General features: G+C 36.5%; 1 pseudogene; it reads left to right on the plus strand.

The window, feature by feature from the left end:
- The first annotated feature begins 956 nt into the window (after nt 1-956).
- LOC144251167 (melanoma inhibitory activity protein 2 pseudogene) lies at nt 957-3,032 on the plus strand (annotated as a pseudogene).
- The last annotated feature ends 23,765 nt before the right edge of the window (nt 3,033-26,797 follow it).

Genomic DNA, 26,797 nt, shown 5'->3' on the forward strand with positions numbered 1-26,797 from the left:
TAAAAATAAAAAAAAATAAAATAAATAAAATAAAATAGCGACCTAAAAAAAATAAACAATGTTATGGGTAAACTTAAAAAAAAGAAAAATAAGTCATTAACCCAGCTTTTAAAAAAAAGAAAGAAAGAAAGAAAGAAACAAACAAACAAACAAAGTAGTGTATCATGAGAGTTTTCTCCTTTAGAAATAATTCAAATGACCTTCCTAGTCAGCAGGTCTGGGGATATAGTTGAGTGGCAGTGGGCTGGCATAGCATGCAGAAGGCCTTGGAGTTTAAAGCCCAATATTGCAAGAAAAGAAAAGGGAGGGAAGGGAGAAAAAAGAAGGAAGGGAGGGAGGAAGGGAGGAAGTAACGAAGAAGAAGAAAAAGAAGGAAAGAATGAAGAAAGGGAGGGAGGAAGGAAGGAAAAAAGGGAGAGAACAAAAGCAGGGAAAGCAATGGGTCATTAAAGCAAAAGGGCAAACAGTACAAATATAAATATATGACAAAACATCTGTTGAGACAGTTTAGAAAGCTTTAGAATTTGCATGACATCAAACTGAGTGGTATTATGACTGTATAGAAACTTAAGAAGCTCCACCTTGGCCTGGCCTAAACCAAACTCAGGGGTGGGAGGCATAGAGAGGACACCTGTCTGGCTGGAGTGGAAGGGACCTGAACCCATGACACTTCAGGATGCACTGGTTAGGGAAGGAAGGGGCCAAGACTCCCCTGATGGGCACTTGAGCACCACAAGGCTCCTGGGAGTCCTTCCCCCCAGCTCCGCACCTTCACAACCCCCCCCTTGCAGGAGTTCTCAGTGGTCGTTTCCGTTGCCTGGTGCAGGTTTGAGTTCCTCACCAAACACCTGAGTGTTCACAGCTAACATTGGCCTGACTCGGCAGGCTGTGGTTGAGGTGGCAAGAGCCAAAGCCAACTTAGCTTGATGGAGGCACCAAGGACTGCCCTACAGCCATATTAGCGGGTGGTCCTGGAAGAAGTAGGCAGGGTTTTGGCAGCATTGTCTGAAGACATGAAGCCAGGCCCTAATCCTTATGGTGTTCCTTGGGAGTTGGTGATGTGTAGAGCTATTGGATGATTTGCTCTTCTCTTGTTTTTGTGGAGAAGTTTTGGGTGTGTTAGAAGCAGGCTTTATGTGGGAAGAGAAAAACAGCTGGCTTTAAAACTTTCTAGAAGAATTGAAAAAAAATGTGAACTACTTGAGAAAGTTAGCCTTGTTCAAAAAGAGCTTGAAGGCTTAGAGACAACTTTAAAGGGCAGCAATTCTGAGAAGGGTCCAAGAGATGTCCCAAATTTGGAGGCAACCTATGAAAAGCTGCATAGGTCCAAACCTAGCCATGGGGATGAAAGACTCTTTCTAGAAAAAGAGCTAAAAGAACAAAAGGCCAAACATTGTAAACAGGATGAAATCATGGCAGATATATCGAGAAGGATAAAGTCCCTTGAAAGTGAATCAGAATCAATCAGATCACAAATAGCTGAAACTAAAACAAACTTGAGACTGCTTCAAATGAGTGAGGAAGGAATTCAGCTGGCAATGAAGGAAGCCTTGGATGAACGTCCCCAGCTTCAGCAAAGTCAGAAACCGACCTTACAAGGAGACGCTGAAGCATGGAGGGAACAAGGACATGTCCAATGTAAAGAGAGCATCACATTGGAAGACTCTCAATTCCATGCAAAACAAGTTCAAACTGATAAAGAAAATCACATGGAGTCTCTGACTGAAGGCTTGCTGAAATGAAAGATAGGTCTTCTCCAACCAAGGGAGCCCAAACAGACATTGGGAAATTGGAATGGGGAATGACGAGTGAATCAGAAATTGGTGCTCACTTGGTTGATGAGCCCAAAGGAGCTTTGAAGAAACTGGTTGATGGTGCTAAGCTAAAGGCCTCCTTAGAAACCTTAGAAGGACAAAGATATCAAACATGTGCTTTCTTATCTGAAGTAGAGAAAACAAAGGAAGACCTTAGAGAACAGATTAAAAGTCTGAAGACTGAACAGGCAACCTTGCTGTCAGAAAATACATGGCTTGAAGGTGAGAATGAGAACCTTCAGCAGAAATTTAAAGTCATGATGGAATGCTCTCAAGAAAATATGATGAAACTCCCTGGGAAACTCAGAGTAGAGGAAAATTACCGGGTGGAGCAAGAGGAGAAATTTTCCAAGGTCAAAGAAGAGATGGGCCATACAAGAGAAGAGCTGGAGACCTACAGAAAGCGAGCCAAATATCTTAAAGAAGAATTGGAGAGAACCATTCAGTCCTGTCAGGGGAAGATTATTTACTGTGAGAAAAAAGCACATGAGAGTGAGTCGGCGGCTTGGATTGCTGAAAGAAACCTCCATTATTTCATGAAACAAAATGCTTGCAACAGACAAAAGTTAACTGAAAGGGAGCTTCAATTTGAACTTGTAGAGGAAGATCCCTGCGCACTTGATGTTTCAAATGCAGCATTGGGCAGAAAGCATTCCCCCAATGGTCCCTCACCATTGGGTCCTCCTTGGCAAGGTGGATGTTATTCGAATTATGGTAGACCATCGCGACCAGCAGAACTCAGAGGTTCTAATCTGCCTTCTTTGGATAAAGAGGATCGGCCTATGTCTTCAGAAAGTCAATCCAGTAGAAAGGAGACCAAAATCAATCTTGATGGTTCCAATGTGCCCGATTCATCTCTCCCTGCTGAAAACCAAGCAACTGGCTCCGGCTCATTGTTGGCACCTTTTCCTCCAGTCTGAGGTGAATTGTTTCCTGTGGACCCGAGGAGTCAGTTCATGAGAAGAGGACCATTTTTCCCTCCGCCTCCTCCAGGAAACAGGTATGGGGCACCTCGAGATTATTTTCCACCGGGCCCACCACCCCCACCATTTTTTCCAATGCCAGATGTCTATGAATGGAGGTATTTTCCTCATGACCTTCCCCCAAGAGCTGGATTTCCTCCCCCCACCCCCGCATTCTGAAAGTAGAAGTGAGTGCCCTTCAGGCTTCATTCCACCTTCAGGTGAGCCTGCTACTGAACATCAACAAGAAACCTGATGTTTTTGATCTCTCTTCAAAAGTAATTTGACTTACCTCTCATTTTTAGTTTTTAAGTAATTGCTTTTACTTAAGTAAGTGATTATACTTTTGCTCCAATTGAAGCTAAATAAAACTATAATTCTTAGGATAGTATTTTGGAAATAAAGATGGTTTAAATATGATACTATGAGTAAATTATTTCCATTCTATTTTACTCTAAAGATTGAATTTGATTAATCCACTATTCTATAAACAACAATGGGATTTTCATGTATGTCATCTAGCCTTTGGGGATATTTTAAATGCCCAACAAAAGCAGTCCCTTTATACAAAGAAGTGTATTTACTATGATTGTAGCAAATGTGAAAGGAACTTTATGCTTAATGAAAGATTTTCATTGATTTTCAGCCTTGTGGGGCATGTCAACTAGTTTTCCCATAAAACAATAACTAGAGCATATTAAGAGTAAACCAGAAAACACTACTAAACATGTCATGGAAGTAGGAGATCTCAAATACAAAGAAAGTTGCAGTTCTCAGGAAACATTTTGGAATTGGAAACCACAATTTAAACTCACTCTGTTCCCATTTTCCCTGAGTCATCTTGATGACTTCTTCTTCTTCTTCCTCCCTTCTCCTCCTTGTCCTCCTCCTCTTCCTCCTCCTCCTCCTCCTCCTCATTTTCCTTATCTTTCTTCTTCTTCCTATTTTTCTTTGTGTTGTTCATCTTTGAGTTCTTCTTCTATTTTTAATTAATTAATCACTCAATCAATCAATTAATTAATTTTTATGTGGTTCTGAGGATCCTACTCAGTACCTTGCATGTGCTAAGTGAGTGTTGTTCCACTGACCCACAACTCCAGTTCCTGTCTTTTATATTTTATGCCCATTTTCATGAAATTTAGAATTGCATTCTGCTGTGGTTCACTGATAAAGGTTTACCTAGTCTTCTGTTTTTGGGGAGATATTTGTAAAATACACATGAATTATTAGGACACTGAAATAAGAATTAGACACATAATTCTCAGCTTTTGGTATTCTTAGATTTGATACTCATAAAATGACTCTGCTAAACTACTTTAAGTTGTTTGAACTGCTCACTTTCAACTTCTATATCATTGCCAATAAGTGACAATTGGCCAACCTGCACCAATACACAGAGAACACTTTGAACAAGTTTTACCCAATAGAGACCAAGAACGAACATGTATTAAAAATACCCTATCTATAGTTAAAGCATTATTCAAATGTTAAATATGCTCTCTAAATGTTTGTGTGCATGTGTTTAAAGTATACATTTAAACCTAAAATGAATGCAGTAGTATAACCTCCTTCTTAAAAATAAGAATCAGCTCTATTAAACCTTTTGAAGCACAGTTAAGAATCTGCCTGATACTTGAGCCCAAAATTAATAGAAATGAAAAAAATTCGGGTCTTGCAAAAGAAAGTCTACACTTTTAATAAATCTAATAATTCTGTTTTCCCTCAAGAGTTACTCTGGTTGTCAAGTCAGTCCTTACTTGCCAGCATAAAATATTACTTTCTCTAAGCGAGGGGATGAAAGTTCCACAGTTATGGTCTGTATAAAATGAACTGATGATCACTCACTGATTGTTATCCAGAACTACTTTTGCCCTAACTACTATTGGTATTTTCTCATATAGTTCATGTCTTATACCAGTCAACTTGACCCAGCTATTCCCCTTCTCAGGCTATAGCAAAAATACCTAAAAAGAGCATATTACAGGACACAGCCACATCAATGTTTATAGCAGCCCAATTCACAATAGCTAGAATGTGGAACCAACCTAGATGCCCTTCAATAGACGAATGGATTAAAAAAATATTGCATTTATACACAATGGAATATTACTCAGCACTAAAAAAGAACAAGATCATGGCATTTGCAAGCAAATGGATGGCATTAGAGCAGATTATGCTAAGTGAAGTGAGCCAATCCCTAAAAAACAAATGCCAAATGTCTTCTCTGATATAAGGGGGGTGACTCAAAATGGGATAGGGAGGAAGAGCATGAGAAGAAGAGTACCAATAAATAGGGCAGAAAGGTGGGAGGGAAAAAGAGGTAGCAAGAGACACACTATATAGATCCAGGATCCAGAGTGTCAAAGTTTAAGAGTCTTAACTTTCCATCACTCCTATTAATGCACTTGGCAATTATATTTTCTTATGTCATGCCTCTGCATCCTCCACTCTTAGAAATCCTAATTATTTAAGAGGACATTTTCCCAACAGGATGTCTAACAAAATTCCAACTAAAATTTAAACTGCACCTGAGGACTCTAAATTCTGTATAGTAAGAAAACAGAAAGCAAGAGGAGAAATTACAATCCTATCTAGGTCAATTCACTTTCCTCATTAGAAGGACATTGATTCCATGTTGCAATGCCAAGCAAGTACCACTAGTAAAGTGCCAATACATCATGCCTAAAATTGAATCAGACCACACTTAACAAAAATAAAAAATATTACTATTGGTCTATGACCATGGTATTCACTGTATCCAAAGATAAAACTCTATTGTATATTTGAAGATAAAAATCAGATGATTCAATTTGAAAACAGATGATCCAATTCTCTCCTTTTTAGTATTCACTTTCCATACAGTAATTGTAAAAGGATCAGTGCAGTAGTTGCATCTTGAAAAAATTATAGTGAGGAGCCTCAAATAATTTTGGGATGAGTATAGAGACCAAAAAAGTATGTTTAGTGGATCTAAAATGAATAGCAGAAAAGACACATGATGACTATTAATTTGACATTCAGTCTACACAGCTGTCAAAATTGTAATTAATTGCACTATTTTCCATTCTTATAAGTTTTCTTCAAGCATAGAGTCTCACAAGTATCAAAAACTAAGTACAGAACTTAGACTGAAAAGTGAGTTTTTGTGGTGTCATTAAAGGGAAATATGCTTTATGGCACAATTAGGACTGAAGGATTCATTTCCCAGACAATTGCTGAAAGTGTTCTTTTGAAAATATTTTCATTAGTAGAAGATTGCTTTTCTGGCTATTACCATTTAAGGCTTCCTAAACTCAAGACTGTTTGAGACTCATATAAATCACACTCAATGTCTCAAGTAGGAAAAATTAGAGAGTACAAGACAGATCCATAATTTCACTTTGAGTAAGTAGAAGCCTCCTTTGACATTAGACTGCAACCCCAGATTCTGTGGGCCTAAATGTGCTTTCTTCCCTTTATTTCCATTGTTCTGATCTGAAGCACACTAACTTATGGACTTCCAAGATGCCTAGTTATAGTCTTAATCCACCTCCTGGGAAGCCCTAATTTGGAACTCAAATGCATCCTTCATCTTCTTCCAGACTTTCTGCTTTCCAGAAGTTCTTTGAAGTCTTTTGTCACTGGAGATTACCTCCTCTTTTCATTGTGGATATTTATCTCATTTTATGCTTCTCTTTGACTGTTACTTTAATTCATTGTGGGTAAAATAGACTTGTATATTTGAAGATCCAGATCTCCAAGTCAAATAGTTAGCTTAGTTTATGGGCTTATAATACACAATACAAATGTTCAATACATTTTAATATGAATTTAGATCCATGATTAAAATTGGAGGAAATAAAATAGGCTTCATTAGGATATAATTCTGCACTACAAAACTTCATTGTTTTTCACAAAGGATAAGAATTTTGGAAGATAACATGACACCAAGAAAAAGAATCACTATTTTTTATATATAGTTGTGCTTGAAAGATAATAATTATGTCACCATAAATTGATGTTATAATATAAAACAAAAAGCTTTATAACCAAGTTCTCTTTATTTTTGAAAAAACATATTTGAAGCAAAAATACCAAATCCATGAATCTCCTCAAAATACTATAAAGTGAATAGCATTTCTACACAAATCATATAATTATATGATATTATGTATATTTTCTAGACGTAGATGTAGAAGTTAAATACACTAATATTATTTCTCAAGGCACATTTATTTTGAAGCACAGTTCCATAAATCTGCAAATACAATTAAATTTTACTTATTGTACACAGATCAGTACCTCAAAAATGACCAAATACCTGGATATATTTCCTTTGACAGATTTCTGTTTCCTAGACAATAAGGTCAGCTTTAATATAATATATCCCCTATCTTTTCAGTTAAATAGAATTTTTTAATTTTAAGTAAACTTCTCCTATAGGCTCAAAATTCACCATATAACTATGGTACTAATACAATTAGTGATGGATGTTACATGAAAAATTCTTAGTTCTTTTAAGAGAGTTTTTTTGAAATGAAACACTATATCAACACATGATCCTTCAAACAAATTATGATAATGCATGCACAGCAATAAATTTGGAATAAAGAAGGTATAGATATTTATTAGCTACAGGGCTTTGAAAACACATGCTTTGGACCTAAAAGACAGTTATTTTGCTTTGTAATTACAGCACTTTTTATAGCCATGTGAGGAGTTTTAGGTCCCTGTTTTTGTTTTGTGATCTCACGTGCTTCATTTATTCAGATGTAGTAATGTAATATATGCTTATATGAGTTATATGCTTCTTTCTAATTATAGAATATTTTTTTAGAAACTCTTGGTAATCATACAGTTTCTAAATTAAAGACCAATTAACATGCAAGCTAGAAAATGCACAGTGGCTTAAAGAACTCCTCATCCCAGAGTCTAGCCTTAGAGTTTTCACATAGTTGATGATCAATAAATTTATATGGTTCATAAAGTTAAGATCTGTTTAATCTTAAAGTAAAGAAATAGGAAGCCAGAGAGGTGCTTCTTCACAGATGTCAAGCTGTCATTACTGGGAAACCCAAGGAGTCCTAGAGGGCAGTCTGTCCCTCTGATTGATGTAGTTATGTAAAATTCAAGTCCTGCTTTTCTTCCCCACAACTTTGGCTTTCCTGTGTCATCTTGTTATTTGTTTTTCAGTGACCAGAGAATGAGATAGGTTCACAATTATTTGTTCATGCTAAAGACAAAAAACAAACAAACAAGAAAGAAAAGAACTAAAAAACAACTGAGTTTGTGAAAACATCAGAAATTTAAGTACAGTGATAAGGGTCGGATGAGATTACACTGACCTAAATGTTCCTTTAAGAAAAGTTAGATTCAGACATTTCCATTGTGACAGAAATTGGAAAAGGCATATATGTATGTATATAGTAACATACATATACGCACATGAAACTAATACATAAAGAACGAATGAACACAAATATTCCTCCTCTATACTTGGAAATTATATTCCTGTGTATTTTTAATCCATGAATGGGAAATTACTAGTTCGTTCATTTGATTTTCAAAAATATTCAGTGTGCTTCCAAAACCTTTTATCATGATCCTCTCATTTATCATTTCCTAACTGAAAGAGTACAGAATCAGGAAATTTTTAATGTTTTGAGTTAAATTGGATCCAAAGACTTTATGAGAAATACAAGCATTTTATGGCATTGTGATATTGCCTTCTATGAAATGAAGTTTTGAACATAGAATATCATTTCATTCTAAAAATTTAAAAACTTATAATTACTCAAATTATAGAATTCACATCAATAGTAGTTCTATTTTACTCTTTAATATTACAGAAGCAAGTTTATAAATAAAAATGCTAAATTACAGATGGAGATATGGCTCATTGGTGGAGCACTTGCCTAGCATGTGTGAGGTCCTAGGTTTTATCTTCAGCACCACATAAAAATAAAATAAAATAAAAGTTTATAAAATATCAAGTTAAAACTCATGTCTTCTTTTATAATATGTATACAAGTAAGTAATTTTTAAAATCTCTAGATGACATTCCATATGTAAGTTGTATCACTAGAACTCATTAAACTTAGAACAAATGGAAAACTAAAATTAATCATTATTACCAAATAAAAAATGACTCATTTTAAGAGGATATAATTTAAAGAAGCAAAAATTGTTAGAAGAAAATATCCTCAATATATCATACAGCACACAGTCCTCTGGATTGAGTAAAACTTTTGGAGCTGAAGTCTCTGTTCTGCATCTACAAGAAACCTCACTAGTATGCTAAAATTTCCTTTTTCCACAGCCTTTACATGACCCAAATGCACACTACTTCTGAATCTAAGAATGCAGAGGCACATATCCAGATGGATGATGCAAAGGATGATGTGTGCAGGTAATAGCCTAAAGAGTTGCACGTTTTATGGAAAGATCTTTAAGTTCTGTCTCTGCAGGCCTATAATATTTTTTAAAATACTTTATTTTATTGTTTGTTTTTATGTGGTTCTGGGGATCAAACCCAGTGCCTCATACATGGTAGGCAATCACTATACCACTGACCCACAACCACAGCCAGCCTATAATACTATTGTCTAGAGAAATATGACAAAAATCTTCCTGGTAAACACATAACTGTGGCTTTCTCAGTGAAACATGTAAGCTGTCTCTTAATTTTACTTCTTCTTTGGTGGATAACAGCAATCCTGGGAGAGCTGGTCTCCAAACATTTTTCTGGACATATTTTGAAAGGCATCTCAATTGGAATCATGTCCAAACAAAATTGCTATTACTCTGACCATAAGATCAAATTAGTCCAGTCCAATTAAACAATTTATAATGCCACAACTTTGGGGTGAGGGATTTCTGGCACCTCCCATGGTTACACCATGGCTCTTAGGGTCCTCTCTCTATCATGTCTGATAGGCTCCTCTTCCCTTGATTTTTCTCACATGAACCACCTGAATTCTGGTAGTGCTGTTTCTGCATGCCACCATTGCTAAACTGGATTTTTTGTGATTCAGGCTCTGTGTAAAATATTAAAATTAATCTGAAATTTCAAAAGAAAAGAAGAAGAAGAAGAAGAAGAAGAAGAAGAAGAAGAAGAAGAAGAAGAAGAAGAAGAATAGTAATAGTAGGAAGAAGAAGAAGAAGAAGAAGAAGAAGAAGAAGAAGAAGAAGAAGAAGAAGAAGAAGAAGAAGAAGAACTTAAGGCCACAGGCTGAGGAGATCACAGGAAGATTGAACATGGAGCTGAGTCAGAGCCCATGCTGAAAGGCAACCCTAAGGTACCTGCGATGAGCCCTCATATTCACTAATGGAGGTACAGGGGAGGCCTGCCCTTTCTCTGAGACAAACCATGTAATATTAGCTTAGTCTTGTCTGTACTATATATAAAGTTATATAAAGCATAAAAAAATAAAATGGAGACTTGTGATGTAGAATCAAAAGAAGTACAAACATTTCAAGCAGGTCACTGAAATTCCAGTGTTGGAGTCAGAAGATACTGCTTTATCACAACAATTGTCAATGTGTGAAGAGTTAATAAAAGTATCATAAAAAAGAAAAAAAAAAGGTATTTTGAGAGAGATTTGGAAACTTGAATTAAATGGTAATAAAATAAAATAAAAACTGTAACATCTACAGGTAATTTTCCACATGGTTGAATTTGAAGCAGTTTGAAAGCTGCAGAAAATAATTTATAAGAAATGCCAAAGCATGAGACCTCCAAAGCCATGCGCAAGAGAAATATAAAATAGGAGAAGGGCATAAATAGTTGAACAAGCATATGTGTGACAAGGCAAGGGTCATTTGGGGTGGAGGAAGCCCCGGGCTTCATGTGCCATGGAAATGTTTATCCTCTAGGCCAGCCCCCATCCTGGCCCAGCCACTCCTCTGCCTTTGCTGAAGTGGGTTGTGCCCGATTTTCTTGTATGGCATTGTCCATTGATCACCAAGGTACCACTTGGAATTTTCTCCTCTATGTACACTTATTCCCTGGGAGTATTGTGGGGTGAGTTCTGGCACAGGGGTTGGCTTGTGTCCCACCCCCAGCTTCATGGAGTCTTCTTTTGTTTGGAGCCACTGAGAGCTCTTTGGAGAGCTACAGAAATACAGACACACACCTAGTTTGCCTGTGGACTTGATGCACCACATTGAGCAGGTGAATCCAATCTCTTTGTCTAAGTTTCCATGATTTTTAATAGAAAAGTGATTGCATCCCTAACTGTGAGCATTAGACTCAATTACCCTGATACCTTAACTTTAGCTCCAGTCAGTGAAACAAAAATCTCTGGGGAGTACTCTCACACATTAGATTTATGAAGCTTGCAGGGAGGTTCCTAGATGTTATGACTAGTATAAAATAAGTATTAATGGACCAAGGTCTTGAGTACATACCATACATTTGTATTCTGGCTTTTATATATTCATAGAGGCTTAAATAATTTCTTTTTTCTTTGATACTTGGGATTGAACTCAGGGGCACATAACCACTGAGTCATATCCCAGGTCCTATTTTGTATTTTTAATTATGGACAGTGTCTCACTGAGTTGCTTAGCACCTCATTTTTTCTGAGGTTGGCTTTGAACTCACAATCCTTCTGCCTTAAGCTCCTAATCTGCTGGGATGGCAGACATGTGCCACCTCACTTAGCTTGAGTATTCCTTTAATTTATCTTCTATTTATTTATCTTCAAGATGGGGCTAATGCCACTTGCTTCCCAAGACTACAGTGAGAATTAAATGAAGTCATAGATAGTTAGCACTTAGTTCCTAGTGAGTGCTCCATAAGCTAGAGGGATGACAGGCCTTTGTGTTTTTGCTTTGTGGGCATCCAGCTTTAGCTCTTTTGGCAAAGCCTTGAACAACTTAGCAAAACCCTGTTTCAAAAAAACAAAAAAACAAAAATAGGACTGGTGATGGGGATGTTGCTCAATGGTGAAGCATGCTGAATTTTAGTCATTGGTACCCAAAATGTCATTTAATTTAAGACACTGTGATTATTTTATTAGTATGTTCATTTGTGATTTATACATATATGGGCATAACATCATTGACCAGTGTCTTTTCTCAGTGCCTAAATCATCTCTCTTATTCTCTCTTCCATTAGTCTATACTTATTCTTTCTCCAATTTTTTTGAGATTCACTCAGTTTTTAAACTCCAATTTTCTTTTACCTTTCACATATGAGAGAAAAGACTTGACAATTGACTTTTGGCATCTGATTCATTTAATTTAATTTGATGTTATCCAGATACATTCATTTCCTACAAATGATATAATTCCATTCTTGTTTATGGCTGAGTAGAATGAGTAAACTTTTGAAAAGATGTGTAGATGCTATTTTCTGGGGATGTCACCTGCCAGCAGGGAGGACCTTCAGTGTCCAAGCTCATCCTGCCATTGTGTGATCCAGGGAATGAAGATGCAGGAAGCAAAATGTCAATTTTGAGGTCTTCCAATCTGTGGCTCTGACTACTTGTACATGCACCAACCAGCCTGGTAACTTCCAGAGTGACCTTCATTGACTTCATTGATGACTAACCTGTCTTAGTGGTCTGTTTTCAGTACAGTTTTGTTCTCAAAAGGAGGGAGTCAATGTGAATGTAAAATATCCTGATTCTCCCAGTGTCAGATGTAGGATTTGGCTTCTTCCCTCAATTCTTTCCCTTTTGAACATTCATGAAACTGCCTTTATCTGCTTTACGTTAGTCCTCTCCTCATGCAGCACCTTTGTATTCATTCTGCCCTGAGCTCTGGTTGGGGGTAGGGAATCTAGAAACAGAGCAGACCTGGGCCCACTGGCCACATGAAATTAATTATTTTATTTTATACTTTTCAAGGATTCATTTTTCCCATGTTGTGAAGTGGAATTGACAGCTAATAATGGTGACACTTAATGACATCAGGAGCAATTGATGACTATGTACTGGACTATTGTTTTTGAAAATTTTATCCCTGACCTCTTCACTGGCAATAAGTACTCCATGAGTTGAATCCTTGTTTACACCCATGTTGCAGGACAGGATTGCTCAGCTGTGTCGAGTTAACTTTCTTAAGGTCACAAAGCTAGCAAATAGCAGCTTCATTTTTACTTTGGGAACAGAGGAAAAAATGCACAGATGAGCATGGTAAAGTGTTGGCACATAATGATCAGGTCATAGAGCAGGAAAATGAGGTAGAGGTTCAATGGGAGGCCTGGCTCTAACCAGGATACAGGCAGGGCCCCTGAGGAGGTGAGAGTAGAGTCCAGAGTGCAGGGTAGAAGGAGGCTTCACTCCTATCTTAAAGAGGTAGCTCAGAGAGTAATACCACAGGAGGCTTGCGCCTGCCTTGCAGGGATGGAGCCAAGTGGGTGGTTCCCAAATTTGACATGTAGAAATGCAGGATATGAGGATTGGGCTTGGTGGAAAGCCCCAAGCTCCTTGCTTTTGGATGTGCATGTACATAGGCACATACATGGGGGGATGCCCAGATAGTTGATAACCTGTGTAAAATTCAGGAAAGAGTTCATATTGAAGGAACAATTGAAAAGACAGAATTATCATTTAAATATATTTTAGTCTGTTTGGACTGCTCTAACGGAGTACTAGGAACATATACCTTACAAGCAAAAAAAATTCATTTGTGGACTTCTGAAAGCTCAGATGTCCAAGATCAAGTTTCCAACAGGTTTATTGACTATTGAGAACCTGCTTTTTCATAGACAGCTCTAATTTAAAGCTTTGTGTTTCCTTGGGTACCTTGGTTGAACTCCTCTCCATTAAGGTGATGGTATTAGAAGGTGAGTCTTTGGGGGAGGTGTTGAGGTACTGAGGCTGAAGACTTCATCAATGGAATTAATGCTCTAATGAACAGTTCTACAGGCTAGCTGGCTTCTTCCACCACATAATGACACAGCCAGAAGCTTCTACCCATTAGAAATGTCCTTTTCAAACATTGAATTGCCTTGTGCCTTGATCTTACACACTGTAAAAAATGAGTGTCTGTGGATTATAAACCACCCAGTCTACCATTGATTATTATAGCAGCTTGATGAGAGTAAGGAAGTACACCATCTCTGTCCTCACAGGATAAATTGAGAAGTTTCTTTGCAGCTTTCTTTTAATAAATAATAATAATCCTATCCCATGACTTAATAACCTGCAGGACCCCACCTTTGTCTGCCTAGCCTCATGATAAACTACCACAACATTAAAATACATACTCACACAGTGTCTAGGACTGGTCATTTTTCCCCAAGTGTGTATAACCAAGCTTCTGAAACCTGGACCCAAAAGTAACTGTCAAGTTCTGTCTGTGTTCTTGGCATTAAACTTTCAAATAATTCTTCAGTGTATATTAATAGTCATATCTGTGTATTCACCAGGCTTCTCACACTAGATAAGAAGTGGCTGCTTCTCTTGTAAACTCCAGTCTGATGGAGAAAGCATAAAACCCATCTTATCCTTTGCTGTGCTGACATTAAATATTTCTTATGAATCCTGTGATTCTTCATTGCCAATTACTGATCAGTAAATGTTACATCACAGCAAGCATTGCTACTTTAGGTAAACATTTTGTTCACATTGGAGAAAAGATCGTGGAAATCATGCAAGCTTAAGAAATTAATTAGTCACAGAATAGTATGGTTCATGTTTGTGTTTTCAGACTCTTACCTGTCTGTTGGGCTTGATTTTGTCCTTTAATTTAATTCTATGTTTTGAACATGATTTTTGTTTATGTGGCTCAAATATAAACCCATGTTAAAATACACTGAAGACTCACCTATATTCCATCCCCACTAATCTTTAACCATTGCCCTTCATGAACAACTGATTTAATTGTTTCTAGTATATATTCTTAATGTTTCTTTTTTTTTTTTGGTAGGAGGCAATTACAATAATATGTTATTATGTAAATTTTTTTCTTACCCAAAAGGGAGTGCTCCTGTATATTCTTTCTTCCCCTTATTTTTCACTCAATGAAACAACCTGGAAAACACTCCACATATGCAAAAATCTTAACTTTCCATGATATAGATAGACGAAATTTGGAACTAAACAATGATGGACATTCAGGCTATTTCTGAATTTCATTTCTTAACAATATTTCTGTATTTAATAGCTCTGGGAATCTCTTTTATATTCTTGCAAATGTACATTCACTGTTCAGTCCTGCAAGAAATATTGATTTACCATTTTTTTTATACTTTCAAACAATAAAGCCCTATTAGCTGGAGAGTTGCAACATTTTTCTTTCTCCCAGCAGGTATACAAGTTCACGCTTTCTGTAGATGCCCCGTATACAGAGGCCACATTTTGCATATTCTGCGCATTATCACAGTGTGCTTGTAATTTCTTTTTATTCTGAGAGAACCATTTCCAAATTCTGTTATTATTATTATTTTTTTTACATATGATTGATACCATGTCATGGTTACAGAAGAAAACAGCAGTGTCCTACCCTAAATAAACCCATGGCTTGGTAAGCATTCAATGCTGAAAACAATAATTTCTTCCCAGTACAAAGATCACCAAGGATACAATGCATTTTTGTATTTTGTGTCTTACACCAAATTGATCTATGTAATCTAAGTCCTTATACCTATGAGCTGAGAGTTTTAAATATTGTTTATTTATTTGAATGTTCATGTATTAATAGTGATAACATCATTTATTTTTTAGTTAGAATTTTATCAATTATTAACTTTTAGAAAGACCCAAGGACATGAGCCTTAGAAAAACAACTTCCTGGAACACCCCCAATATTGAAAATAAATGCCTTAGAAAGTAATACATTGGTAAAATTGTTCAGCATACACTAATAAATATAAGATCATGTTAGGCCACATTAATATTGGCAGTAGAAGAGAATGAGAATCAAGCATTCAAGATCATGTAGCATACCCACAAGGAACAAGGAATCACAGGTTCTGATGTGAGAATTGATGGTTGACCTTTGCCAAGCAGGAGCTTCTGGGGCTGAAGGTGATGTCATAGAGAACACTCAGTGGGCAGGTGGTACAAATGGAGAAGCACCCCCCAAAAGAACCCTGTGAAAGTAGATTATTAATTTTTATTTGATGTCATCTCCAAAATTATGAGACAAAAACATCTGTAACTAGGAACCCCATAATTATTAGCATCCCTAGATGTATTAGGGCCAAGATACCAATGGTAAAGTTCTTGGGCTAGATCTTGTGCTAGAAAAGGAATGTGAAGTTTCAGAAGAAAATTATGGTGTTAGCTGAAATCTAAAAACAAACTTCAGAGGAAAATGTTTCTTTTACTAATAAAATAATATAGTTTGTTGATCTTTTTCATATTCCATATTAATAGTATATATCTTAGGAGAAAATGAAGCAGAAGCCTTTGTTTCAAATAGTGTCATCTTCATCAATCTCAGCCTATCCTATTACCAAGGATAAATGAGGATTCACCCAAAACACATTTTTCTCACTTGAGTTATCAAGTCCCTCTAATATCCTCCAAGTGCCATTCCAATATTATTACCAAATTATGTCTGGATTATGTAATGGTAGTTGTACTCCCACTGTACATAGGCTTTCTTAGAATATTATCCTCAACTAATAATTTGGGAAATTGGCGTAATTCTTTGCATTTACTCAGTGTTTTGAAATTGTCTATAATAATAAATCTGGAAAAAGAATAAATATATATAAATCAAATATCCATGTTTTCAAGATTTTATGGGTCACATTTGGTCAATAGGAGTAATTTTTGTGACATCTTTTTTTATAAAAATAGCATATGCTAATTCTTATAAATTTATTTATAATAAGTGAATATATTATATGTATGCTTTTGGATTGTAAGTTTAAATAGATCCATGTTACCATGGAATAAATAACTTTAAAAAATTGTATTAGAGTTGGATCAGTGGCACAGGCCTGTCATTCCAGTGAATGTGGAGGCTGGGGCAGGAGTATTGAGAGTTCAAAGCCAGCCTCATTAACACTGGTCCCAATCTCAATTCCTGCACTTATGGGCCATTGGTAAAGTGATTTTAAGCAAGCCTACTGTTCCAATTTTTGAAGTGGGTCTTCTACAAAAAGACTTGAATCTAAATGAACACAAAAGGAAGAAGCCAGGGTCCAAGGACTAAAGATGAACACTTCCTCCAGAGAAACCTAGGATCTGAAAAAATTTCAATTAAAGTGAGGTGGCAGGTAAAGTATAGACCTTGACATTAATCAATAGCCTGACAGCAAAATGTCAGGTGTGGGAATGGACATATGTGTGAGAGACTGACTTTCCACAGCCTCCACTATAGGTGAAAATGAATGTTAAAATTGCAATATGTAACATAAGAATAAGGAACCACATTTTTTTCTTTTTCTTTTTCTTTCTTTCTTTTTTTTTTTTTTTTTTGTACAAGGGTTTGAACCTAGGGGCACATACCACTGAGCCTCATCCTCAGATTTTTTAAATGTTATTTTTTAACTTTTGAGACACATTGTTAATCACAATATTAGTGTATTCTTATATCAAACAAGCACTTTGGTCACAAAATAAATATGTCATGTTAGCAATTACTTCTCTTTTACTGATTTTGGTTTTTTTTTCTCAAATTCAAGTGAAAATGGTTTATTTTCATATTTAAAAACTTTTTTATAATTTTTGCCATATTTTATTTTTATTTTTATTTTTATGTGGTGTTGATGATATAACCCAGCACCTTGTGTGCACTAGTCAAGCACTCTCCCAGTGAGCCACAAACCAAGTCCCCATTTAACCCCATTTTAATAAAATTCTTTTTATTCTTTCTACCCACCCTTGCTTTTTTTATTTACACTCCAATCTATGTGACTAAAAAGGCCTGAGAAAGGATACTACCTAATGTTAATTCTGGTGTTTGGGGCACTGGATTTTGGCAAGATTCCCAATTTTCGGCCAGTTTTTCAGTATTCTACTGTATATTTTGAATTCTTTATAAGAGCCTTTAGCATTTTTGTAGAATAATGCAAACAGTTTCCCAAAATATGGCACTATTTTTGAAAGGTTTGTGCACATTGAATGACATAATGAGAAAAGCACCTGTCATGGTGTGGTGGTTGTGTGATTCTGAGAAGACACAAATATCATTGTGAGGTCACAAATGGTGTTCTTACCCATAATGTCCTTCCATTTTTTCTTTAGCATACTTCAACTCATCCTTCAATACCTCCTTTACTGTGAAGAATTCATACTCTCAGCCAATACCTATACACAGCCAACCAGACCCTTTCTCTGAAGACTAAGAATCTGAGCAGCAACAAAGCAACAGCAGAAAGGCTTTCAGTGTGCTCATATAGCAGTGGGGTCCAGGAAAGACTATAAGGGGTTTTGGGGCACTGAGATCACCTGGCAAAACCCAGTTCCTGGTTTTATTGAATTTTGCCATCAGGTTCCCTTGACCTCCCCTGTGTCATCTAGAGCATTTTTTTAAAAGCACCCAGTTCAGTTTCTGTAGCTTGAAACCCAAGTCCCCAACTGCTGCCCTATCTCTATAGCATTGAGTCAGGCTGTCAGAATAAACAATAGTTATACATAAGTCATTATAAAGAGGCTTTTTTTCTGAGACTCATCCTTGAGAAAGATGGCCATGATCAGACACTTATGCTCCCTCATTCTGAGATGCCCCAGGCTGACTGGAGAAGAGATCAGAGATGACTTTTGTTTGCCTACTAACTGTGCCCATCCTGTGCTGAAAGGGTAAGAGAAGGTGCTTAAGGCCACAGAGCTAAAGAAAAGCAGAAGGCTGTATCCTTTGCAAATATGCTTTTTTAATTCTGGCTGGGCTCTTTCACGCAAAGGGCATGGACCTTGCTAATTGCTTGCCAGTGCCTCTTCTGCATCCATAATACACAGATAGTGTTGAAAACGTGCTCACATTTATGCAAATAAAGTATTATCATCAGCTGAATTTTGTAAATGGAGATACTCTGACTTAGGTTAGCAGAGTTGTTCAAGATCAAACATTAAAAATGTGGGATTCAAAGGTGACCAGAGCCAAAAGGTAATTGTCCCTTAGACTCAGTGATGTCACAACCATGGACATCTCTGCAAGATCCCGTTTTTTGTTTTTTAATTTCAGATAGAGTTTTCAAGGAGCAGTAGAGAGGCCAGGTGACACAGGGAGGCTGCCGTAGGAGTGAACTTGATGGAAAAGCATGGATAATGAAGAAGAGCAGAGCCATTTTTTATGTTAGTGGATGTTGGTGGAATTGGTCCAAACCAGACTGCAAATATTCCAGAGCTAGAGGGAAAAACCTGCAATCCAAGAGTGTTAAATATGTCAGTGGAGGCTGAGCCATGTGGACAGAATGCAGAGAATCAAGTGGATGGAGTGGACGTGGCTCTGGATAAGAGAGCAGGTAAGAGGCAAGATATTGGGTGGAGCCCATTGAAATAAAGTGGAGAGGACCTAGTGGGGCTTGAATGTTGGGCAGAGCTGGTGAGGCAGAGTCAGGCTGAGTGAGGGGAGCCCTACCTATAAGAACAGTGGGTGGGGAGGAGACAGGGGAAACATGTGGGTGGCAGCACCCCATCCAGCACTCCTTAGGTGAGCACATCCTAGGAACCAGGAGGCACAGTGGTGCAGGAGCAGAGGGCAAGGTGGGTGTGTCCACAGGAGGAAATGGAGTCAGGTGAGGCATCTGGAAATTCTGTCAGGAGACACTGTGGACCCAGTGGGGAAGCAGGATCTTTGGGCTCTGAGATAGAAATGTGACCTCAGGGTCTGTTCCATTGGGGGTCTCAGTTTTCCCTCTTACACACTGGGGCAATGTAGGGAGGCCAAAGATGTCACAGCACAGCCTTTCTTGGTTCCTCCCTCTCATGGAATGCTGTGCACTTTCCATATTTCAGGTTCCATGGGGTTTTTGGGTTCCATGGGGTTTCTGGAAGTAGTCCTGGGTATATCACCTGAGACACTTTGTTTTGGGGAAACAAAAAATTTACTGGCATGTTCACAGAGACTTCTTTTAGTGCCTGCTGTGTACATACTGAGACCTGGAGGTCCATAGAGGGTAAGCCTGTGATGCACTAGAATAGCTTAAAATCATTTCAAAATTAATAGATTTTTGTTCAATATTTTATAAATACTTTGCTGTCAGTGAGATATTTACCATTAAAGTATCATTGTAATGCTTTGCTAGGTGCCTCCAAAAATAAGAGAGTGGAGTCTTAAAACTGTATGAAATAACTGCCTAAGATCATAATATTAACTTATGTGTCTTTAAGTCAGCATTCTCCAGAATCTAATTTAATTGAAATGGCTTTGCCTGTGTAAACTTCTCCTTTGTTTAAATAAGATTTCACTGTTTAGTTTTGCCTTAAGCAAATGCAGCCTTTTGTTTGTCCATAAATCTTTTGATTAAATTTATAGTCTTATATGAATAGCTCTCCATCGTTCCACATGTACCACTGATAGTTGCCCCTCTGCCTAGGATGTGGTGTGTTATTGTCCTTGAGAACAAGACTCTAAACTTGCTCTTTGGGGAAAATGAGTTTTTCACAAGAGAACCTTCTCTCTCCTTACCATCATTGGTTTTTAAATTTAAAAGCCTCTGTGAAGGGTCTGGGGCTGTAGCTTAGTGGTGGAGCACTTACCTAGTATGCATAAGGCACTGGGTTCAATTCTCAGCACTGTGTATAAATACATAAATAAAATAAAGGTCCATCAACAACTAATAAGAGTTGTTTTAAAAAGAAGAAATGCAGCTACCAGTATTCTTGATATAGTGAATTATTAAGTATTTTCAAAGCACAATGAGTTTTTACTCTTAAAATTGGCTTAGAGTTTGACTTTCTGTAGGATGTTACAGGAAATTCATTTTACTCTCTCCATCCAACTGTAGTTTATTTTGTTTTCATTTGGGTGAATAGTAATTTAGTGATAAAATGATTGATTTTTTTGTTTTGTTTTGTTAAAGCTAATGTAAGATTTCCAATGGGAGAGGGTAAATGCCTTGATGTTCATGTAACATGTGCTTTTTGCCTATTCAGGCAATGTTGGATGTGGCTGCAAGCCAAGGTTGGCTGGTGACTGCCCTGAATATCACCAACCTGGTTCAGATGTTGATCCAGGGCCGGTGGTGAAAAGATTCTTCTCTTCTTACACTACCAAATATAGAACAGCATCTTCACCTTTTCAGGTAATTGTCTTAATTTGCAATGTAATTGTTTTAAGTTTTTTCAATGGATTTTTTGGGGGGCAATGGGTATTTCTGGGAATCAGACTCAGGGCTTCATGCATGCTAGGCTGTACCATTGAGCTACACCCCCACATACCCCCAAATTCCCTTATTAAAATACATATAGACACTGGAATTTCATGTGGTGCCTACAATATTGATTCTTTAGAGCAAAAATGCCCCTTTCCCAGAAGGAGACATGCCCTCAGTACCAAGCTGAACCACAATTCATTTTATTTTCCTACCTAAATTGTCTGTTCTCCCTTTGCAATATTAAATATGTTTCTATTTTAACTGTATTTATTCCTTCACATTATCAGCTTTATTTAAGAAAATATTATTAAGGTGCTTTGTGATCTAAAACCAAAATAAATTGCCAGCTTCTGTTATGTAGAAGACAATGAGGGATCTGAAATCCATTGTCAGAAGTAAACTGTGGGGAGCTGGGGTTGTGGCTTAGTGGTAGCACTCGCCTAGCACATGCAAGGCACTGGGTTCAAGCCTCAGAACCACATAAAAATAAATTAATAAAGTAAAGATATGTGTCCTACTACAACTAAAAGAAAATGTTTTTTAAAAATAGTAAATTATGGATCTGAAATGTCCAAAACTAGATAGTTAGGTGTAGTGGGAGTTCAAGATATAATCTGTACTGACTTTATATTAGTATCAAATAATTTAACCCTTAGGTCTCACATACATGACTGCAAATGTTTCAGCAAGGAAAAGAACAGTACAATATACAAGCAACATTGACAGTGTTTAAATGAAAATGTCCTTTCACACCAATGTTTCTCAGCAGTTGAGATACCTTGCAACCAAAATGTTATTTCACAGTTATGGAGATAACCAAAATAGTCTGGCTTGCCATCATACGCCCTCTACCTCTTGTCAGCTGCATGAGGATCGCAGTTTTTTCAGCCATCCATGTACAGATGCCAATAAGAACCTCAGGAAAACCTGGGATCCCCTAAGAAAAATCCCTAATTTGAATCAAGTGTACTGAGTGACAGGGTGACAGGTATGCTTGAGTTCCTACCATAGGATGTCCCTGGAAACTAACAGACACATTCGGAGAGTGAGCCATATCGGCAACATGTGGCATGGAGAGAAGGTAGATGTATCTACAACTTGTCAGAAGCCCTTCTGGTAAGGTTCTGAAGGTTATGTGAGTTGGATTTCAGCAGTATAGAAAGCACATTAAAGGTACAACCTCACACAGCATCTATGAGGGAATCTGCTGGAGGGTGTAGAAGATTTGGTCCCATTTTCTTATCACCCTTAAAAATTTAATATTAATATAATTTAAACTATATTTTCTTCTTATTATAACTTTTAGGTGGCTCATGTTCCTGTGATCTAGCACAACTTAAAATTATCTCAAAGATCTCCAAAGTGTACTTTAAATTCTGTGCTCCCCAAACATAAAATTTAAAATTTTATTCAAGTAATTATATTAGACATTTGCACACATTCACCAAAAACATGTCAGGGTTTCACATCAGCACTTTATCTCCATGGAAACATTGCTTCACATCGGTGCTTCCTATGGAAAGACATCCACTGCATATGAACTCTTTTATGTATTTACTGAGCCTGATACATGATTTACAGTTTACAGATTTCATACAATGACAGTGATACTGCCTTAGGTTGATATAAAGAATGTCAGCCAATATTTAAAACTTAATATAATGGCCTATAAAGAATTGTATCTTAATTTTTTAACAACTGTTAATATCATACACATCAACGTTATCAGAAAATCTTACTTGTGCTTTGAAAGAGTTATTTTGTTGGTGTTGATATAATTTCCAAGGAAATGGAAACCAGCTATAAAGTGCTCACATGCTAGGTGCCAAACCTCCATTGAGTGCCTTCCTGAACTGATTCATGCCTGTGGAGGGAAAGACCATATATTGAGCTCCATGGTCAAGAAGGAGCTACAGGCCACCAAAACAAAGCAGATAAGACCCCTTACTCTGTGAAGTCATATCAAGAGTTTTCTAACTGAGGGCATAGGTTTTGAAGTCAGTCCCACCTGTGTTTAAATTCTTGCCATTTACTAACCATGGAAACATTACATATATCTTATGAAATTCTTGTGAAAGTTAAGCAAAATAGTACTATGTAAACTGCTTTATATAGTTCTTGACATAAAATAATAATTGAACAAATGATAGTAATGGTGATTAATAATATTACTGGCATTATTAGAACTTGTTCAGTATGAGGCTTTCAAGCTCGCTTTGGAAGGCTTCATTTAGCCTGTCCATCACCAGATTGCATTACCCAGGAGCCTACTCCATCTCTTCTAGGTAGTTTTGCCCTTTTTATTGTAGGGTATATTTTCATATAATTCCTTCAATTATTGTTTATCTTCCACTCTTATTTTAATCACATTATTGTTCCTATATTCAAAGAGATTCTTTAAAATAAACCCCTTATTTGTTAACTATGTAACTTATATGGAAAATTAAATCTAAACCATCTTTGGAAGGCCAAAAACCAAATGAGCAAGGCCAGATATACTTGGCTTTCTAGCCTTTTAAGTCTTAGCAGTTTTACCCTAAACGTGTCAAAGTAAGTGTTCAGGATTTATAACCTGATTATATTGATTTGTATGTGCATGTATTAAAGAAACTTTTAAAGCATGTCTCTTTTTCTTTCCAAGTGAAACTTTTTTTTGAACAAGACTTGGAAAAAGGGTAACAGGCATTAATGTCTGATTGATTGTTCAGTTTCTGTTAAACCCAAAATTGGCACAAAAATAATTATTTAAATGTTTATATTAAATGACTACCTTTCTAACTAAATTACCATTAAAATTATGACTAAAAGCAATATATTGAAATCAAAACAAGGTTTCTGTTAGCAACAAGAGATTTCTAATATAGCATACATTGATTTGAAGCCAAGTTTTAGATGTGATGAAAAATTAGAACATTGTTATAATTAGTTCAGAGAGAACTCAGAAGTAAACTTAATTAATTTATTTGCATAAATTGCCATTCTGTTATCTTTAAAACTAAATGCAAATTGGCTCTGTCTGATATGATGATAGTTATTTGGCTCAAAAGTGCTTCAATTTGCAGAGCAATCTAGTGTAGGCTCTGCAGTGAGTCGATCCCAGGTAACATACAAATCCTGAATTACTCCAGAAATTAGTATGTTTAAAGCATCAATTTAAGTGCTAATTGCAGTCGTAATGAAAAAAAGCAGTACGACTGTGAGATTTGCATCTCCTATCCCATCAGTATGCCTGAAATGGCTGCTGTCTGGCAGAGGATTTGGCTGCTAATTAAACAATTGTATGCATGGCAGTGCTCTTGCCTGATTTAATAGATGAGAATTAATCCTCAGATAAATATGTTTGGCTGGTATTGAAATATCTTAGCAGTTTCTTTTAAAAAGCTCATGTTTTATATACATAAATATACATATATACCAAATAAATATATGTGTACACAGTATAAGTTAAAACATAATAATAAGTCCTACAAAAAGATGTCATATGTATACATAAGGCACGTAGGCATTTGGAAGCTTTGTAAAGAAAATCTCAGTGAGTTGCTAATATCAGAAAACATCATATTGGTAAATAATTTAATGGTACGAGTACAAAAACATATGAAGTCCTGCTTTGTGTGGTAAATGTTACTTGCTTTGTTTCACAAAATTAAATGTTCTGCAGAAATTGTATATTTAAGTGTTCCCTAGACCACTTTTCTGTGTCAGCCAATAATAGAATATTAATTGGTGCAACTTCTGTACTCCGTGACTTTTGGTTCTAGGAGGAGATAGACCATCATTTGTACTTGAAGTACAATTCGTAGCTTGAAAATTTTAATTTTAGAAGTCTAGTTGTAGGCATAATTCAAATTCACAAGACAGGTTATAGGATTGGAGTTGAATTGAAATTTTGCATTGGATTTATTTTTTATTTTTACTTTTTTTAATTCCTAAGTGATAGTTTGGTTCATCAGGGCTACTGCATTTGATTACATGTACCAGCAACACTAAAGTCTTAGCAAACAAAAAATTAAAGCTTATAAGGAAATCCATACCATATACAAAAGAACTAAAAGGAAAACTAAAATTAAAATCATTGTGTAACTTTAAAAACTACCTTAGAAGGTAACAACTGATAAAACAGCTATTAAAAAGTTGTCTTGGGCTGAGGTTGTGGCTCAGCGGTAGAGCATTCACCTAGCACGTGCGAGGCCCTGGGTTCGATCCTCAGCACCACATAAAAATAAATAAAGATATTGAGTCCAACTACAATTAAAAAAAAATAAATGTTAAAAATAAAGAAGTTGTTTTGACCAATAGTTACATTACCACATAATTATAAATGTTAAAAAAAGGTTACAGTTACCTAGGTCCTAAAGTTTATTGTGTTATCTACTTTCCGTGGATATAAGATTCATTCCTTCATTTGTTCATTCAGCATTGTTAAGCATGTACTGTTGGGATACTGAATACTCACAAATATCTTTTAATTTAAAAAGCAAGAATAAAGTTGGTAAAATATTTCTATTCTTTTAATATATGTGATTTTAACTGGTACTTTCAGCATAATAACTCAAAAAAAAAAAAAACCCTATTTGTTTCTACAAGGAACCCTAGTCTTACAGGATTCCCTGTGTCATATAACAAGTGGTCAATGGATTACACTGACATCAACAATTGCATCACAGATTTTTTTTTCAGATTTCCTTTATATCCCTAACTAATGTTTTCTACCTTAACAGTCACATAAACTTTAAAATAGATGCTTCTCTTTAAAAAAAAAATAGGAATAAACACTTTTAATCCCTCTTTTTTTTTAGTATTGTCAATAACCATTAATATGGTTAATTGGAGGAATGACTTGAGATTTTACTAATTTGATGTCAGGATTCAGAGCTTTATTCTTTCTGAGCCAAATATTCTGGTAGGAATAGCTCAAAGGGTTGTCTGTATGTCCTGAAGAAACATACGAAAACGTATCAATCACCACAAAGGAAGGGAATTCAAGACATCCCAGATGGAAGTGTTTATGGCCTTCCAGTAAGACCCCCGTGCCTTTTTTTTAGTTGTAATTGGACACAATACCTTTATTGTCTTTATTTTATTTTTATGTGGTGCTGAGCTTCAAACCCAGGGACCCGCACATGCTAGATGAGTGATCTACCACTGAGCCACAATCCCAGCCCCGAGCAGTGCCTTTTAACGACCCCCAAACCATGTGAAAAGTGTAGACATAGTCAATAGTTTATCTTTTTCTCTGGTTTATAGGGAAAGTAAGAGAGCTCTGCAGTTACCCCTCGATTTCCCAAATCAAAAGATGAAGGATAGTTCTTGATATTAGGAGAAGTGGACAAGAGAGAACTTATTGCTTTAAAACCAGTAGGATATGTTCAAAATCATCACATTGCTTCCCTTTCTTTTTTTACCCCTGAAATATCCGGAAGGTAAGCAGAATCTTACCACTAAACTTATAAAAGAATTAAATGTGACTCTGATTAGAAAAACAGTTTTACATTTTTTGTTCTGTTTTCTTATTCTAGGTATATCCTCACTCTATCTCATGAGTGACTGCTACCTTGGTCCGGACCAGCAGTATGACATTTACCTCAAAGTCACACAAGCAAGCATTTCCATGCAGGTCAACACAGAGGTCTCTGATGCTTCATTGACCTGGCAATACAATAACCTGACCCAAACAATGCATTTGAAAAAATTTGTTAAGGAATCTGGCTGTTCAGTCATCTGGACAAAGTTGAATTACTTGATGTCTGCCTTGACAGAATCAACTCCTCACCTCAAGACATCCAGGAAATTAATAGTGGCTGCAGTATTGACTCCAG

The sequence above is a fragment of the Urocitellus parryii genome, chromosome Y (genome assembly GCF_045843805.1).
Source record: "Urocitellus parryii isolate mUroPar1 chromosome Y, mUroPar1.hap1, whole genome shotgun sequence".
Lineage (NCBI taxonomy): Eukaryota > Metazoa > Chordata > Mammalia > Rodentia > Sciuridae > Urocitellus > Urocitellus parryii.